Raw genomic sequence first — 19,139 nt, 5'->3', positions numbered from 1 at the left:
AGTGTTGCTTTCTGCGTTATTGGAGCTGAGTATTAACAAGATGTGAAATCTGATCTGGACAAATTGGCATGAGTTATGAGTTTTTACAACGCAGCAGTCTCACCTGAACTCAAACAGAGGCTGCTGTTCAAATGCAAAACCTAACCTGAAGTCTCTCTCATTTAAAATAGAATACTATTGAAGTCAAAGGATATTACTCAGCTGAATAAAATTCCTGGGCCAGGATTTTATTAACATGTATGAATATGTGTAAAAACAAGGATTTGCATTTCCAGGGTCATTCAGTTGTTGTTCTCAGACAACGGTGGTATCTTACCTTTCGTTGTGCTAGCTAATTTCTTTAGTGTGGAGCTTCCAACATGAAAGACCTAACTTGGCCAAACAATGTGCATATTTTCCAGAAGCCTTGTGAAGAAGGTGGTTCCTGCAGGCAGTGAGCTGTGCACTCTCCCCAGGCTTCTGCTGTGACTACGTCTGGAGGAGATTCTCCACTTGCTGGAAAGCAAAAACCAGGAGACTTTTAGTAGGCAAAATAAAAGCATCTCTGCTCGTGTGAATGCTCACCCATGAGCACAGCAGAGCAACACATGTGAACCACAGAATTTGTTTCTCTACTTTTCTTGTAGTCATTCATGCTGTCACCTTTTTCAATGTATTGATCTGCTTTTTCTGTAAAAAGTGACCCCTTGTGAAGGGGTAAATTCAGCTTGGAAGTAATGTCTAGTAGTGTCTAGTTCAAGGCTCACTGAGCTGAGGAAAAGGATATTTTAAAAAGCAGACTTTGAATAACGCCTTATTCATTACAATAAATAGCTTATTCATTTACTAATCTGACCACTTCTGACTACTGCTCGCTCATTGTATTCTCTCTGACTTGTGAAGGAAGAAAATAGAGACAAGTAGACTGTGTTGTCTGTGCCCAGCAATTATGTGCACATCAGTGGTGGCGGGACCAGCGGAAGTTCAAATCCTTCTCTGATGTGTCCCATTAATTCAAGTAACTGCTTTGTATGAAAATGCACATAGGGCAGTACTTAGGACACGTAGTTCAGAGCCAGGAAGGCTGAGGCATTCAGCTGTAGATGTACTCACTTACTTTCTGCCATCACCTTTCCTCCCACAAAATCCAAACTACTCGTGGATCCAGATTGTTGCTTTTTTCTGGAACAGTGACATGTCACCAAGATCTTTTCAATGGCAAGAATAGCTTTTGTTTGTTGTTGATTCTTTCAAGAATCTCTTTTTACAACAAAAAACAAATGCTTCATTTTCCTTCAGAAGAGAAAATTGTGTGGAGGAGGAGAACTTACGTAAGAAGCAAGCAGTGCTGCTCCAAAAATGTCAAACACACATTTGTTCTTCAGAACAAAAACTGGGATTTTCTGTTTTATTCTCCTGGTAAACCACCAGATACAGTATTTTAATTAGAAGTAAGTAACTTTAGATGACTGAGACAGAAACTGGACCATGCAACAGGGGTTCTTCCAGGAGAGACGTCACTTTCTAAGTCCATTAAGACCACCACGAAAATCTGTGTGGCCATGTCAGTGACTTGCTTTGTTACCACATCTGCTCACTTCTTAAACTAGCTGGTCAGTTCAATCATTGCTTCATTTTGGAATGGGAAAATATTTATTTAACAACAAAACTGGGGGATAGTACTTATTTTTAAAAAGTCTATAAACAGCAGTACATATGGAAGTGTATGAGTACTGATGAACAAAGCTTTTATGCCCAAGAAAACAAGGAACAAAGCAAACAAGGATTTAACATACTGTTCCTGCTTTGCCATACAGATCTTGTGCTGCAAATTTGGAATTACGGAATTGAGATGATTGTAAAGTTTGTGTCAGTACCCGTTTTTCTTTCCCATTTTCTTTTGTAACTTTAAACAATCAAAATGCAATCGATTTTTCTGAATAATTTGAAAATTTCAGGGATGATGTACAATCTCAAGGTAAGAACTTGAGTTCTTCTGAGGCAAATTAATTTGAATGGAATTCAGATGTTAACTCAAGACTTTAAAATTTTCTGTTAAAATATATGCAAAGCAATGAAATTCAATATTTTTAATGTGTCAGAATAATCTGCTTATGCTTTTCTGTGCTGTTTTTGCTATTCTGTGAATCTCACTGTGCCTGGTAAAGAATTGTGTTCCTCTTCCTTGCAGATGATCTGCAGTTCAAGGTTCTTCTTCAAGGAATAATTCTAAGAAGATATTAATAAAATTGGAAGAAATTACCAGGGTAAGCTGCAGAGAACAAAGAGAAGTTCTCTATTAAGACCGGAAACTTGGCCCACAGGATTTAGGTGAATCACTTTAGAGTATCTCCTATATATCATATATTTGGGAGAATAGTCTCAGCCTCTAAAATAGATGAAAATCTATTTGTGGCCTGTATTTCTAATAAAAATGCTAAAAAATTGCTCTAACACTGCAGAGTGTTTTTAAACTAACCATTTATGATTTGATCATTTGTAAACATGCCTCTCTCTCATTTCAACTAGCTCTATGGGCATTAAGGACCCATTTCTGAACTGAGATACTTCTTCCTCACTTTCCTGACACCTCTAGATCTGGGGTATTGGTTTTGAAAGATTTACCTCCAACATGAAAATATAAGATCTTCAAGCCTATGCATTGTCACAACAGAGAAAGTCTTACCTTACACTGTACCAAACAGGTACCAAACATTAGTGCAGCACATTTTAGGAAATCTGAGGAGATACAGTGACAAGCTAATTATACCAGATGTGCATGCAGTTTTACACTTTTGATTACATAGCCTTTGCTAGTGGACCAACGTCAGCCAAATTGTTAAAATGCTTACCAATAGGACGTGTCCTTTCTTGTTCTTTATGTCTTGCTGATGGAAAACTGAAGTATGAAACCTGTTCCTGTCAATTTAAAATAAGAATTGCCAGATGTGTGGGAAAATACTGACCATGGCCTGAACAGGTGACTAGCCCAAGAGAACACAAGTGAACTGCCTCCAGCTTCTGGAATGCAGCTAGAAGAAATTCACTCGAGAAAATCTGCTCTGTAGTAACTGTGTGTCCTTGCTTTCTGCCAATGACTTTGCTTATCCGAACACGTGATTGTCTCCTGTTGTTGCACGTATGGCCATGCTACCAGTGGGCTGTGTGGACTTGTCAGCTAGACACCAGTATCTGTTGGAGGTAATCCCAGTGTAGACGTTCTACCAGCCAGCATTCCACCACCAGTAACGAGGACCTGGGGGAGAGTCTACTGCCAGCCCCCCTGCTAACATGAGGACCTCTCTCTTAAACTGATGAAAGTTAACTTGCCTCCATGTATTTTCTTCAGGATGGGTAAACCTTACACAGAAGAGCTGCCATTTTTGCATTACACCAAATAAGTTGAGGTAAATCGAATTAGTAATGTAAATCCAACTTTTGTAAATTAAGGGGCATTAAACCATTTCTTTGTCATCTAGTTTCTTCAGTACTGCAGCTGTGAATTTGCTGAAGGACTGAACTCACTTCGTTATTGATTGCTCTTAAGTTTCATGTACTTTAGACCAATTCCAAGACTGAGAAAACAGAATGGCTGTGGCTTCCATGTCTTTGGAGATATTAAAAACCCAGCTGGGCATGGTGCTGAGCAATCCTCATGGTCCCTGCTTTGAGCAGAGGAGTAAGACTTGACCATTTCCAAGAGTCCTTTCCCACTTCAGCCATTCTAAGATTCTGTGTAGACTTACTGCTGTTGCCAAGCTGTTAGTGAAGAAATATCAGCAAAATTTTAATCTTTAAATTTTTCCCTGCCATCACATTTACAGAATTGAATACTTAAAGATGAGCTTTTAATTATTGAATTTTCCTTTCTGTAATATAGTGCACTGTTCAAATGTGAGACCTTTTAAATGGGAAATTCATATGCTATGCCAGCAATTCCTCTTTAGAATTCAGAATCAGTTGCCAATTAAGTGGCTATTGACATTATCTTTGACCTACAAGAAACATTCGTGCCAGATCTTCTCTGATTTTTCATTTTGGATGACTTACAACATACTTCTTTTGACAATATTTACTGTTGCTTTTATTTCTCCTTGCTGGTTCCAGTATACTGTAAGATATTAAAAAGTGAATTTAGCCATAAATGACATAAGCCTTTTCAGTAGTCTTACTATTTTGCCCAGACTGGCTTATTTGATATCTCCAATCAAATGTTTTGAATTTGCTCTCTTGCTGAATAATCCAGATGTGCAGTATCTGTTTAAGAAGAAGTGTATCCACTTCATGGAAGCATGCAAAGATGCAGAGCACTGGAAAGCAGCAGAACTTCTCCTAATTTAGTCCACTGTCTGTATATATCGCTGCTGTTCAGTGTGTGTGCCTTTCCTCCCACCCCAGCTGCCAACACACAGATGGCATTCCCAGCAAAGTAAACAATTCGGATTCAGTACATTATTTGTGGTCTAGAAATGTGAGCAGATGACTGGGAGAAGGGAGGAAGGGGAGGGCTAGCTTTACATGTTTCAGGTCAAGTTCTGACCTGAATTATACCCAGACCTTGCAGGGAGGTCCTGGGGGCTACCAGCAGGAGGGGTCAAGGCAAGGTCTGGTACTGCATACACTTGGTACATTTTGAGGTTTGGATTTAAATTTCCATCCTATGAAGTTATTTAGTTCTAGCATTTTAGCAGCTTTAAATAATTAAAAAGCCTGGAAAAAAAATAGGTGTTGTTTGCCTTAGAAACCAAGTGAAAACAATGAGGAAGAAGAAGGCACCTTTGCAAAGTTGTTACGATTAAACCCAGACAAACAGTGGAACATCTGCAGTGTCTATGAACAGATGTCTAATGACAAGCAAACAAAACAGTAATTCTTAAGTAATGATTTATCTTTGGTTTATTTTTAAAGGCCTTTTACTCAGCCCTTTCATATTAGTCATTTCAGTATGCTTATAGTATTGTACGCTAGCCCCAGTGTCTACCTAGAAACATGACTGGGGTTGGATGCAAGAGAAGAGGAAAGGACGAGGTGATTTTTAGACTAGAAGATAACATAGGCACAGGTACCCCAAATTATTTCTTCAGAAAAGAATTCTTCAGAAATTTCAGGTGCCTGTAACTTTTCCAGACTTTCCTTTCCCAAAGTAGCATGTGACCTGGAGTGAAAAGCTTCAGAAAAAATGATTTTGCTGAACAAAATGTTGTCATTTTAGGCATCTTAAAAATATTTCTGCAACTTTTTTTTGTCAAGAAGCTCCATGTGTTGCAACGAGGAGCTGACATCTGGTACATCTGACAGCAGGATTTTTTTTTCTTTTTAGCCACTTTGTTAAAACTCATTCAAAATACTGCTCACAGTATAAATTACTTAAAAATATCAGTTCATAAATGCATGGTGGAGTTTTTACTGCTCAGCTGCAGTAGGGCCACTGAAGCATCAGATCTGAGAGCAGAGACAGATGTCCTTTCCAGTGATTCGGGCTAGATGTAAGCAGGTACTGGCCCATCTGCTGGGCGCTGCTCCTGTATCTCAGATGTCATAGATGATTATCTGAATGCTCAAACTCAGATTCAGTGCAAATGCAGGAAAGCAGTGCCATTCACTGACAGTGCAATCTGAACCGTCCCCAGCTGCTCATTCCCAGCCTATACTGTCTTTCAGTTGACCTTATGAAATGGTTTATGGGGCTGCTTGACAACCTGGATCAGAAGCTCCCCACGCTCTCAGAACAAACAAACAAACAAGCAAACAAGAAGAAAGCTCCAGTTATTCTTAACCTGAACACTATCAGCACAAAGATGATTTCAAATAGATTTTCAACTGTCTGTACCCTGAGAGATCAAGAAGAGGGAAGCTGTCTTTTCCATGCACTGATTTTTCCTATTGCTTTTTATGTGCAGGTATCATAAGGAGACCAAACTTTTTCTGCACCTGCAGTGCAGTCAGGACAGCAAAGTGAGCAGCTGAGGGCTGGCATTCCCCCTTCAGAAGGCAGACAACTGTGGATGGTAATCCCCTGAACTGTCACTGTAGGGTTTGATGAAGATTTTAAAGCTTCTCTGGCAGGGCCCTTCATGCTCTACCACCTTAAAAGGTAACTAAGAAGTGTTAATAGTGCTTATGTAAGTCGAAGTCCCTGCTGGTGCCATGAGCACTTTGTTCTTCACAAGAAATACATTAATGTTTCTGTCTAGAACCACAAACAAAATTCTGTACTGACCAGGAGGAAATAACTAGAATCAAAAAACACAGGACTACCAAACTTCATAATGGTGGTGATAATGCAAAGATTTCCCACTATCCCTTGGACAAACCACTTACAAAAACAGTCTTGTATTTTTAAATAGAAATTGGATTTGAAAGAGATGTGGCATGAAGGTACTTAATAGTCTTTGTGCACTATAAAGAGTTTCAGTGGTGGGAATAATTCTGGCTCATTGGTGCTTGCTGTTGTTTTCAACAGGGAGCCCAAGGGGGCTTTTTATGAGGCCTGTGAAAAATTACCTGTGAAAATTCAGGGAGTTTTGATTTGCTTTGTAAAGCTCTGCTCTTCCACTGGGACAAAAAAGAAAACTAAGACCCTGCAAACTGGTACAGAAGTATACATTTGTGCTGTAGATGACTGCATACTAATAGCTCTGTGGTCAAGCATGTGTGTTTGTTTCTCCATTATGGTTTTATTCATCTTTGGAGTTCTCAGGTAGATTTCTCAGTGATCTGAATTCTTGGGATGCCAACAAAAGAAAATTCAAATTTATTTAAGGGTTTATAAAGGTAAATATAGAGTTTAAGTAGATATATAAATTAAGAAACAAAATGGAATGATGATTTTAAATAAATACAAACAAACAAAGAAACAAAAAAAACCAACCCCCAAACTGAACAAGCTGTGTTTCATTTTCTTGTCTAATTAAATTTTTTGAGAAATTCCTTTTTGAAAAGCATATGTGATGCAGACTTCCTAGTCATTTGGGAATGAGTTAGATATGTGTCTGCATATTATTCAAATTCCAGCTGATGAAGACACTGAATAAACCAGAAGTTTTCTGTGATATTTGTATGGTTCATCGTCAACAGCAGAGGTAGCTTGGTACTTTCAGACAAAATGATTTTCACCCAAAAATACATCTATTGGTCTAAGCCAAAGCTTGATGGGAAGTGGATCAAATAAGATTTCAAAACACTGAAAACTGAATTTAATAAAAACAGATTTTTAACACTTCAAAGATTTTGTTTTCTCAAAAATGCCTTTTAGTTACAAGATACACACTAATTCTAGTACAATCCAAATGTTCTTAGATAACCTAGAAGAAATATTGCCATTGATTCTTTTGACATTATCATTATTTTCAGTTCCAAAACTTTGTCAAGGTTTCAATTTCTAATATTTTTTTTTTTCCACGGTTCAAGAAAGGGATCTTTTCACAAGATGGGAAACAGTCCAAATCCAGTCTTATTTCAGTCCTTTATGTCACACAGAACTTGGTAGTGCTTGGTAGAAGGGAATAAAGGAGAACCACATAAGAACCTCGGGAAAAAAAATAATTGTTCTACTTTCCCTTTACATCTGTCCCCTGGCCTTTAATCATTCATTATCAGCTGTAGTTCTGATATTTATGATTATCATCAGGTATCCATTCTAGAAAGTAAAACATAATGGTAATGAATAACATGGATCTATTCTTTAAGCCAATGTTCATGATTATCTATCAATGACTAAAAAAATACAAAACTTTTTCCATTCCTTCAAGCAGGGTTATTTATTTTATATGTTATAGAGAAATGCTTACAAATTAATCCTTTTTTACAAATGGAAAAATTTTGCATGTTTGTGTCTCTCTTCCATATGATAATGAAAACAAACCTTTTGTTACTTTGTAATGGTTCTTATTTCAAGATAACAGAGAAAGAAACCTAGCATGTTGCCTATGGTTCATTAGGGAACAACAGAAAAGTTCTCCCTCATTCCATGTCCTGGTTTACCTCAAGTTATAATATATGCTAAATGGCTGCTTCAATGGTTGAAAATGCAAAAATTATTTGTATGTTATTGCATTTTACTTCAAAGCAATCTTTTCTTATTGATTATAAGTTCACTTTTTAGTTTAGTTACATGACCTAGAAATTCTAGTAACTGAAAGCGGACAGTTGGAATTGAGATATCAAGTCTCAAGCTTCCACTGGTAAAATATGTAGAAGAAAGTATGATTAGGGATGTAAGCATCATGTCACTGGGTTGTTTGTCAGGTAGAAGAGCATCTGAAGGCCCTTGAAAAGGAAAGTCACCAGACAGCAGCTCAGTCATAACTTTGTTTTTGCCTGAGAGAATTTTGAGGTGACGCTCAAGTTAGAAAATATTGGGTTTAGCTGTAAATAACTCTTCCAGCATTTCATTAAAGAAGGAGTTGACAGTTGAACTTTACAGTGTTCAATTGGAGATGCCAGCAGTGGGACAACTCCTCCTTGCCTGACTCAGATTCAGAGAGACTTTGGGTTGCCGCAGGCCCTAGAAAGCCAAAGGCCATATACTGCTATCCACGAGCTCATTGAAAAAGGTGATTTCCTCAAGGCAGAATTTACAGTTCTGCTGTGTTGGCCAGCATGGTTCATGTGTTGGTAGATCATCGGCTGCTGTGACTTGTCGTAGTTCTGTAGGATTTGGTGAAGTCTGAGCAATCCATACAATGTGAGCATTTCACCTTTATAAGAAGTATCAAAGAACATTCAGTTCTTTCTCATGACAGGACTGACATGACTGAGACCTTTTTGTAGGGCGTGTGTAACTACAGAATTAATTTAAGTAGGTTTGTTTTTTTTGTTTGTTTAATAAGCTGGAAATGCTATGATTTTTACACTTTCGTGTGTTCATATGCTCATCATTTACTATGAACTCATCCACTTGCAGAGCTTGATGTATATGTGATTTGACAATTAAGATTCCTTCTGTGTAAGGACAAATTTCAATTTTCCTGTATTTTCACCCACTGGAAGGATAGGACTACTCTTTTTCTTTTACGGGGGTGAGTAATTTTCCATCATCTCATGTGTGGTGGCACTTTTTCTTGAAGAGTTAAAGGCTAGATGAAAATTTAATCCCACTTTATCTTCTCTTTATATTACTTAGAGAGTCTGCTCTCTTAGTTATCTCCTCCTGAGATGTTATCTCTTCCTGAGTGCTTTCTTTTAGTCTTAGTTCTGTTTGGTGTCCTTTATCTGACTCATGTTGTTCAGGTTGACTCTCAGAAGTTTCTCTAAAACTGCAGGAATTATTTAAAATCAGGATGGAAGAAGGGCTGTCCCAACTCAGACTAAAAAAGACCCATCTAGCCCAGTATCTTGGCTCCAAAAGTGAGGAGAAATGGTGGAAAGTGGATGATTATTGAAGATTATAATAAAATGACAAGCAGTGATAGCTACCCACCTTATCTTTCCAACTTCCAGTGATACAATATCCTAAATCTGAGGCTGCCGCTTTGTATTTAATAGGTCCTGAGAGATGAGTTTGTCCAAGAGATTTTTAATTCGTGTCAGATTCTGTAAACCTCAACACCGTGTGGCAAGGAAATTCAGAGTTGCCTAACTGCTGTATGAGGCAATGCTTCTGGTTTAATTTGTTTTGAATTAACTAATTTGATGCCTCCTTGTTTACTGTGATACAAAAACTTCCGTTCCCTCTGTGACCTGTCTTTGCTACTCTTGATTTTAGGAAGCTCTTATCTTTCCTCCCACTACCATAGTGGATTTCTTTTTCATTTTGCTCATGTATGCATAATAAGTTTGATTTCATTGCAGTTTACTGTTAATTTAGCTGCTGATATGGAAAGACTTAAATGATGTCAGATGTCTTTCCTGGCTAGTTTCAAGAAATACGGCTGTGGATGTTTCCTAAATTTTCTTCCTTCCATCTAAAATGATACAATTGCCTACAATTTCCAAGTTATCCTGAACAAAGTTAAAAGAAGGAAGATATTACTATTTTTTTTTTAACACCTTACCTTTGTTATTTGTGCATTGTTGCAATTAATAATATTTGCCTTTTCTAAGATAAAAGGTCAATGTTCAAGTGCTTCCTCACTGCTAGCAGCTGGTGAGCATCCATGGCTTATCCCATAGAGGGCAATCAGTGCATCACCTGACAGTACCCTCCCACCTGCCTTGCTGCACAGGACCATAATTTGCAAGGCTCTCAGCCACCTGCTGCAGTATTTTGTAGCACTAATGCAGCAGTGCTAGCTTTCCAAGAAGGCTGGAATTTACAGTTACACTCTGAAAAAGCTTCTGGACAAGGTCCATCTGCAGCAGCTTTGTGAAACTACAGTACATGTAGAATAACTTGGAAGGCTGTTGCATGGGGCACACAGACTCCAAATAACTCGTTAACAGTTCTACCAAATGAATTTGTCATTTTTCCCTTGCACTTTATTCTTGTTTGATGGACTGACCTTGTCTGAGAATACCCTGAAAGGCTCTGTCAGTTCAGGAGGCAAGAAAAATTTAAGATAAAAGACACTGGCTTGTAACTGCACTTGTGGCAATGAGTGCTAACCAGGAGAGAATCACAGAACCATGGAATAGTAGGGGTTGGAAGGGACCTCTGAAGATCATCCAGTCCAACCCCTATTAAGGCGTTTTCTCTACAGTACATTGCACAGGAAAGCATCAAGGTGAGTTTTGAATATCTCCAGGGAAGGAGAGGCCAGAACCTGCCATTCTGTTCCAGTGCTCTGTAACCCTTAATGTAAAGAAGTCTTTTCTTGTGTTCATAAGGTACGTGCTGGCTTTCAATTTGCACCTTTTGTCTCTGGGCTTCCACTTGCTTCCAGCACTTCATAAGCATTCATAAGATGCTCTCAGCCTCTTTTCCAGGCTGAACAGTCCAAGGTCTCTCAGCCTTTTCTTGCAAGGGAGATGTTCCAGGCCCCTAACCATCTTTGGGGCCCTCTGCTGGACTCTCTCTATAAGTTCCCTGTTTCTCTTGAACAGAGAAGCCCAGAACTGGACACTGTATTCGAGATATGACTTCACCAGGGCAGGGTAGAAGGGAAGGATCACCTCCCTCATCCTGCTGACCATACTCTTTTTAATGCATCCCAGTATACCACTGGTATTCTTGGCCACAAGGGCACACTGTTGCCTCGTGGTCAACTGTTGTCCATCAGGACACCTGGGTCCTTCTCAGCAGAGCTCCTTCCCAGCAGGTCAACCCCTAGCCTGCATGTGGTTTTTATTCCCTAGGTGTAGCACTTTACAGTCACCTTTGTGAAGCTCATAAAATTCCTCTCCTCTCAACTCTCCAGCCTACCTAGATCTTGCTGAATGGCAGCACAGACAGAAAAAGGCAGGAAATTATTATATGTTCCTGGAGGAAATTAAAACTTGAAAAAAAAATCTTTTTTTTTTCCCCTTCAATTCACATACTGCAAAAACTGGAGAAATATATTTAAATGCAAACTTGCATCCTTGTTGTAACTGTGGTATAACTGTGGTATTAGTATGGTTGCAGGGCTGAGCCTTGGTAACAAAATGCACAATCTATTTTCAACTTATGCAAGAATGTATTTCAGCAGCAATACATAGGCAAACTGTAAGAACGACCTCCATTTTCCTTGAAGTGTGCCCTGCATTACCAAGTGCACATAGGGTGATGATATGAGAGAGCCATTACAGACTTTGCTGGCTTGCCCAAGACAACTTTAATAAATGGAAGGGCCCAGTTCTATTTCAGGACAGTGGAAGGTTGTGCTGTTCCCCTATGAAACATACTGGAATGGTCATAAACACCATCCACCTCAGAGCACTTAAGACAGTAATTGTACAATTACTGCAAGGCACAAGTGAATTAAATCCTTCTTTTAACAGCCTTTCAGTATCTCATGGGGGACTACAAAAAAGAAGGGGACAGACTCTTTAGCAGGGTCTGCTGTGACAGGACAAGGAGAATGGTTTCAAACTAAAAGAGGGGAGATTTAGACTGGATATGAGGAATTTTTTTATGGGAAGGGTACTGAAACACTGGAACAGGTTGCTAGAGATGTGGTGGAAGCCTCATCCTTGGAGAAATTCAAGATCAGGCTGGATGGGGCAATCTGAGCAATGTGGACCAGGTGACATTTAAAGATCCTTCCCAGCTCAAAACAATTATTTGATTCTCTGATATGCTGAAATAAGCCTTTGCTAAGGTGTGGGCTTCAATATTCAGTAGAAATTAAAGCTTGCAGCCAGAAACCAAGATGAAGGGATGTCTGCATTTTGGATAGGATAGGGCACCTTTGGATAGGTTGCTTAAGCTTCAAGCTTTGGGTGACTGTTTTTTGTCTCTTAGAAATAACAGTGTTCCTCTTGCCTGCCCGAGGCCATCCCTTGTCACTCACCAGGGACTGGACCTTAGGTACTCTTCAGTGATCCTTTCTCAGTCTGCCTTGTGAGAAGAGGACAACAGGCACACAAGTGAGAGACCAGTCTTTCGAGCTATTTTTTTGTCTTCAGCGGGCAGTTATATCTGACTAAAATGCTCCTACATATCTGCTTTGGTGTCCCCCTCAGGACTTTCAAAGCGGTATTTCAGTCATATGAACCAGAGAGCCCGCAAGAATTCCTTGTCCGTAAGTGACTGAAGTTGTGTTTAATGCTCTAGAACAACCTTATTGCAACATCGCAGCGATATCTTCCAAACCCAGCTCTTTATAAAGGCCGTATTGTATGCCAGACTGATGTTAACACACATGATTTAAATGATGACACAAGCAAAACTTCTGCTCTAAAATGAGGAAATTAAAAATACCAAAATATTATCTTTCCTCTTGCCAATGAGAACAGCTGGCAGGATGGGTTTACTGAACAAAACTTTGGCCAGCAGACATGGGTTATCATTTTCACAGACTTTCCCTCTGAAATACAGGATTAACAAAACATGCTATTTTTTATTTTTTTTTTTTAATTTTGAAATTGGAGGGTTTGTGCCTTTCATCTGGTGAAATTTAGCGTAAAAGTGAAAATAATATCAAAGTTACAGGCGTCATAGGGAGGCTGTTAATGTGGGAACAAAGGGCATTTGGCCAGTTAAAATAATAAAAGGCTATACAACGTTCCCAGTGATGGCTGAAGCCCAATTAGTACTTTCCAAGTAGAGCCGCAATATTCCTTTCCAGATTATGCGGTTTGGCATGATTCAGAATGAGTAAACTTGCTTTCCTACAAGGGGAAAATATAATTAACAGAAAAAGAAAAGTAAGGTCATGCAGCATTACGCTTTAAATAAGCAATAATACACCATGGGATGTACATTAATCAGTCAATATTAATACACCTTGGACAGGCTGAGGCAGAGGCAAAACAGTGTCTCAACATACAAAAAGATGCATACGTTATGCTGATAAAACTTGCACCTATGTGCAAGATTGAAATGCAAATTAATACTGTATTTCCTTAGTCGATGATAGGAAGGGAATGTGGATTCAGTGCTCATTGCACTGTACTCAAACATCCTTCTTGAGAAGTACACTTTCTACTAATATTATGTACTTTCAAGCAATATGTGCTTTAGCTATTTTCCCTTTGTTTGAACACCTGTTTTTTGTTTTGTTTTGATTTTACTGTGCTGCTGCTGAAGGCACAATGGTTTGGAAGATTCTTTTTTTCTTAATTTGATAAAAGGGCTTGCAACCAAGATACACAGAAAGGCACTCAGAGTCTGTTCTTATACTAAACAACTTCTCAGGACTCTGGAAGTGACATAAAGCCTTTGAAGACTCAACAAACCTGGAAATAAACTGGCAGGATTAGAAAAACAAAAGAGGTTTTTCCAATATGGAGGTGAACGTGCAAATGAATTGAGGTTTGGGGGAAAATGAATGTGCAATGAATAAGGGTTGTTGGTTTTTTTTTTCTTCTGACTAGTTTTCAGCAGTGTTTTTAAAATGAGCAGAACGTTCAGCAGAAGCTCAGAAAGAGGGGAACACATGTAAAGCAAAGGAAAGCATGGTAACCCAGGGTAAACATATAGTATGGCAGCAGAATGAGAACAGCCCTGCTGAGAGATCTGCTTATTGCTCAGCTAATTATGCTGCTTATGAGAAAGCAGAGTAATATGCTGGGAGGAAGATGAAAAAAAAAGAAGAAAAATAAGACTTCAAAAACCTGGGAACCACTCCCATCACCTGAAGCTTAGACCACACACCTGAAAGGGAGGCACCCACATCCAGTCCCAACACAGAGTGTGAACATCCTTATCTTCCTTTCAACTCCACCATTTTGCAGTTACCTTATGTACTTACAGAGACCTCCTGTATCCCTCCTTTGCAAGGGAGGAATTGCTTTATCATTTCCAGCTTCTTCAATAGCTACAATAACCTGTGATATCAGAAACTTTAATGAGCTGCAGTGCAGCTCCTGCATTACTGTCCCAAGTTCGGTCCAGTCCCAGCCCCACACGTGTCTCCTTGCTCTGTGAAGATCCCACACAGTCATCTGAACAGCCCTCCCTGCTGTAGTTGTGTGGGCAAAGGAGGAGGAAATGCATGTGCAGTGGATGGAGGAGAATGTTTGTGACCTGCTGTATTTCTAAGTTAATCCACAAGTCAGTAACTGATTGTATGCAGCACTCTGCCATCATCTACACAAGTTAAGATATGCCCTGAAACACCTGCTTTTAAGGAGTTACTTGAAAGACAGGAAAATCCTCATGAGCCATAGAATTGCTCTAAGCATTTAAACCAATTCAAAGAAGGGGGGAAAAAAAGGCCAAGAGCCTTGTACTGTAGACTCTATGATTTTAAATTGCTCCCACCGCTGACAGACCGAAGGGAAAGAGAAGGCAGCACTGGGGCAAAGCTCCGAGAGAGCATGAGAGCATCACTGCTGATGCACAGCCTCTTCTTCTCAGAGCTGAACTTCCTGCACTTCTGTTCTTGAATCAGCACATCTCTTCTTACAGTGTGAAACTGCAGCTTGTGAAATCCTTCCACTGGACATACAACAGAACAAGTTTTGCTCTTCAGAGTTTCACCATGTGTTCCACCATAACCTCTCTATCTAAAAACATACCTTAACCCTCTTCTCTTCTTAAGACAGATTCACCTCACTGATTTTAAGGAATAGAGGTTTATAATTCTGTGGCCTAACAGATTTATGCAACATAAGCATGAAGAAATGAAAATGATACATAAATGCAAAGAAGGACCAAAGATTTCTATGCATAAAGACAACTCCTCTATATCAGCATACTGATAAATCTACTTTTAGGAAACAGCAGCCTGATTTCGCCTTAAATCAGAGCACCAAAAAATCTTTTGGAAAGGAACCCACCACAAGAAATTAAGAGTAAATGACTGAAATGAACAAATCTTTATTTTAGAAAATATGTTCTGAATAGTTCTTCATATAAATATCTAATGGGTTTTTACTTTGTATTAACTAATTAATGAGGCAAGCAGCTTTTGATATGCACACAGCTTTCTTAGCTTGAAATTTTTTTATTGATTTTAAGTTTTAAATGACATCAGAATGTTTTGCACAAGAGGAAAAATCATTTCACACTAAGAAAATAATGCAATATTTCTCATACAAATAACCGTTCAAGGGTGGCTCTGCGCTCTATAGCCCCCCAAGCTGTTTCTAATAGCTTAACAGCTGTTTTCTGCATAGAAGATTTATTAATGGCAAAATTATGCCACGGAAAAAGCACCTCGTCAAACAGGAATCCCTGCGTTTACCTGCAAAAACCACTATCCTTGCACACAGCAATTGTAGTTTATTTTCCTTGTGTTTACGTTCTTGCAGTGCTTTCATCACCCCTGTGGTTCCCTGTATCCTCCAGCGCTATATTAAGCAATGCCACTGATATCTGTCACGTGTAGTTTAATTCTTTCTTAATTAGCCTAGCACCTCTATCGGACTAAAATCCGTCATACGGTGTTATCATCTACGGCACGCTTCACTTTGTGTCATGTTTCTCTTTGTAAGGTGGTTTGTGAATCGCTTTCCTTTAGCAACTCAGTAAGGCTGTCGTTACTGAAAGAGGACAATGACAAAGCTCTGTCCCAGTGTGGCAAATACTTCAGCTACCTTCAACCAGCAAAACAGAAAGTGAATTAGGGGAAAAGGTTGCTTTCACATTAATCTTGTCGTGCCAGAATGATCATTTGGTCACACCCTGCTGCAAACGTCGGATGTCTGAACTTGTCTGAAACGTTTCTTAAAAATCATGAGTTGGAGGTCAAATAAAGTAATCTCTTCTAACAGAAATACCACCTCTTTTATTTTTGAAGCCACTATCTTCATATGCTAGGTTTATAGACATCATAGATCCCAGGATTTATAGAATCAAAGTCTTCCAAACTCACCTTAACAAGATGAAAAATAAGAAGACTCCTTCCTCCTTTGATGAAAGTCATTACGTTAACACTGAAAAATGTCCACAGCTTACCTGCTTGGTATGCCAGCCATTAGTCCACAGCTATCAGCTCCACAGGGATTCTCTAAACAGAATGCAACACATTAAAACATGACCAGAAACACACCAAAAATTTAATGTGTGCACTTAATCACTTCAACATCAAAGAAGGAATTACACAGCAGCAGTCAAAGAGGGCACATTAAGTAGAACTACTTTTAATAACTTAATAAAATAATCCTGCATAAATACAAATTCCCATCCCAATACGCAGATTCTCATCAACGTTAAAACTGACAGAAAGATTTTTCAAGAATTCTATTAAGCTGTACATCCCAGGAATTAATTCCTTTCTGAATAAATTTTCTCTTCCTAGTACTCTTAGAAAAGAAAAAGAAAAAAACAAATTATAACACATTTTTAAAAGATTTATCTTTCTCCCTCCAAAAAATCCCTCAAAAGCCTACCTCGACTTTCTAATAAATAGAGAAGCTCTTCCTAGAAAGTGTGACAGTGCACAAGTCTACTCTCTTTAATTTTACAACCACAGGTGTTTAAAATTGCACGCTTCCATGTCGAAATAAGGAAATTGAAATCCTTTTCTTAAAGTTTCAAAGTTCACAAATTCCCAGATACTGGAACTAATAGTCCAAAATCATTAAAGATGCTTCTGAAAATGTCAATGTTTTTTAAAAGCTAATAGGCACAGATACTTTGTTCCAAATGCGTGACCCTTAAGATGGAGCTTCTACAACCACAGCATCAAAAAGCTTTTTACTGTGAACAACTCTAAAAGTATTGATGCAGTTAAGTAAATATTCATTTATTCGGAACAGTCACGTAAGGAACATCTTTCATTGGTACACCAAACCATTTCTAGGAAGTGACCTGTGAATAATACTGTCTCTACAGACCTGTCTACCACAGAGACTACCAAAAGTATTTTGCTTTGGATACCACTACTGTTTTCTGTTAGTTTTCTACCACTATCATGGTAGAACCAGTAGCCAAAACTGTGTGTTAAGCTTTAGTTCCACACCAGAAAAGATGTTCAGCTGTTTGGGCAGTGAATGCAATCCCAAAGGCTTTTCCCCAGCTTCTCTGAGGAGGTGTTGGGCTAAGCCCCATATACCTTGCATGCCACACTGAGAGATTCTGTGAGTTTGGGTTCTCCTGCTCTACGACGTCTGAGAATTTTTTCTCCAAGACAAATAAAATTCAATATTCAAGCATTTCTGTGTACATAAGACAAACAAACAAACAACAGCAACAAAACCACCACATTCCTAAGGTACTTTCTGCATTTAAACCATTATGTTCTCTTACACCATACTTCCAAAATTTCTTATTCCTTAATCATTCCCTGTGCTTTCAGTGTGATGTCTCCCTTCGTCTTGCAGCACTATTCCTTTATATTTTTCTATTATGTTTGGCATCAGTTTATCCAAGACATGTATTACCTTTGGAAGAAGTACACTGAGTATACACACAGTTAAACTATCTTTGAAACATGTAATGTTGGCAAAAGATCAATTAAAAGACCAGCATAAACTAGGAGCATATCAGTTGCAAGCAACATAGAAGATAGGTCTGGGTATGCGTATTAGGTGACGGTGCAGTTATTAAGTTGTCAGTGGGATGCAACAGTGAAAAGATAAATGTCATGCAAAGATGGGCAACTTACAAAATTTCTTGCAGATAAAGGTGAAACAGCTATACTTCAGTTTAAGGCACCTGAGGGATCTCAAACAGATTTTTCTCGTCATGATTGTGAAAGATGAAATAGGTTAAGAGCTGCAGTAATTACTAGGCAGAAGTCTTTTTGTGAGAAAGTCTGCACTATTTTTACTTGTTTAGTCTAGCTGAAACAAAGGCTGATACAGGAAATAATTATCCTCTAAAAACACAATAGGCTGGTAAACAGTAGGCAGAAAAAAGAACTATTTACTCTACTGGACAATGTTGGCACAAAAACACGTGGGTGAAATTTGGACACAAATAAATGTAGGCTGGAAACTGGAAGGTTTCTGACTAGAAAAGTGGTGAGATTCTAGAGTAGTTTTTTAATAGATGTAGTGGGGAGGAAAAAAAACACAACAAAAAATCCATCCTCAAACTATTTAACGCAGAGGATTGCTAAGATAATGGAAAACTCTAGAGGCGCATTTCTCATGTAGGTAAGAACTGTATTTTGATCATCCAGGAGATAGCTTCCAGCATAATTGGTGCCCATTTTCTGAAAGCAGGATTAAAATATATACATGCACATAACTATATAGAAATCAAACCATATTTTGTATTTATATTCAATTGCATTGCTTAAGCAAATGTCATCCATATGTAGATGGTATCTGTAATCACGTTTGTATAAACAGTTTAACTTGATAAAAAGCATCACATTGTATTCCAGTGTCTGGCAGCTGATTTTTCTAACTGGAGAGATGCAATTTGTCACATGCTAATTTTCTTTCTTCTCTGTTTTCTTTTTATGCTCTATTTTTGCTTTGTCAGCAAATCCAAGGAGCAGAAGGAAAAAGTAAATATTGCAAAGGCAAAATTGTAGAATAAAGATATTCCTCTACCAGTGCCAAAATATAAACAAGTGACAGAATCCCACTGAAAACAGGGAAATGGTTGCATATACGTATTCGAAAGTTGTGTCAAATTTGTGTGTAGACATATGTATATAATTATACACATATTTTCATCATAAACAGATTATCATTTATATTATTTCTGTGAGGCCACTTTAAAAAGATTTATTGTGGAG

The 19,139-nt window shown here is 38.5% G+C and overlaps 1 long non-coding RNA gene across 1 annotated transcript; it reads right to left on the bottom strand.

Annotated features, from left to right (window-relative positions):
- Positions 1–394: 394 nt before the first annotated feature.
- LOC122179184 lies at positions 395–18,142 on the bottom strand. Its single transcript, XR_006178571.1, has 3 exons — positions 18,054–18,142; positions 16,403–16,454; positions 395–495 (listed from the first exon to the last, which is right to left on the bottom strand). It is a non-coding gene; the product is annotated as an uncharacterized LOC122179184 (long non-coding RNA).
- Between the last annotated feature and the right edge of the window lie 997 nt (positions 18,143–19,139).

The sequence above is a fragment of the Lagopus leucura genome, unplaced genomic scaffold (assembly GCF_019238085.1).
Source record: "Lagopus leucura isolate 7727_CA_CO unplaced genomic scaffold, USGS_WTPT01 Super-Scaffold_100002, whole genome shotgun sequence".
Taxonomy (NCBI): Eukaryota; Metazoa; Chordata; class Aves; order Galliformes; family Phasianidae; genus Lagopus; species Lagopus leucura.
Note: the sequence above shows the minus strand (reverse complement) of the source record. Positions and strands in the feature narration are given on the sequence as shown.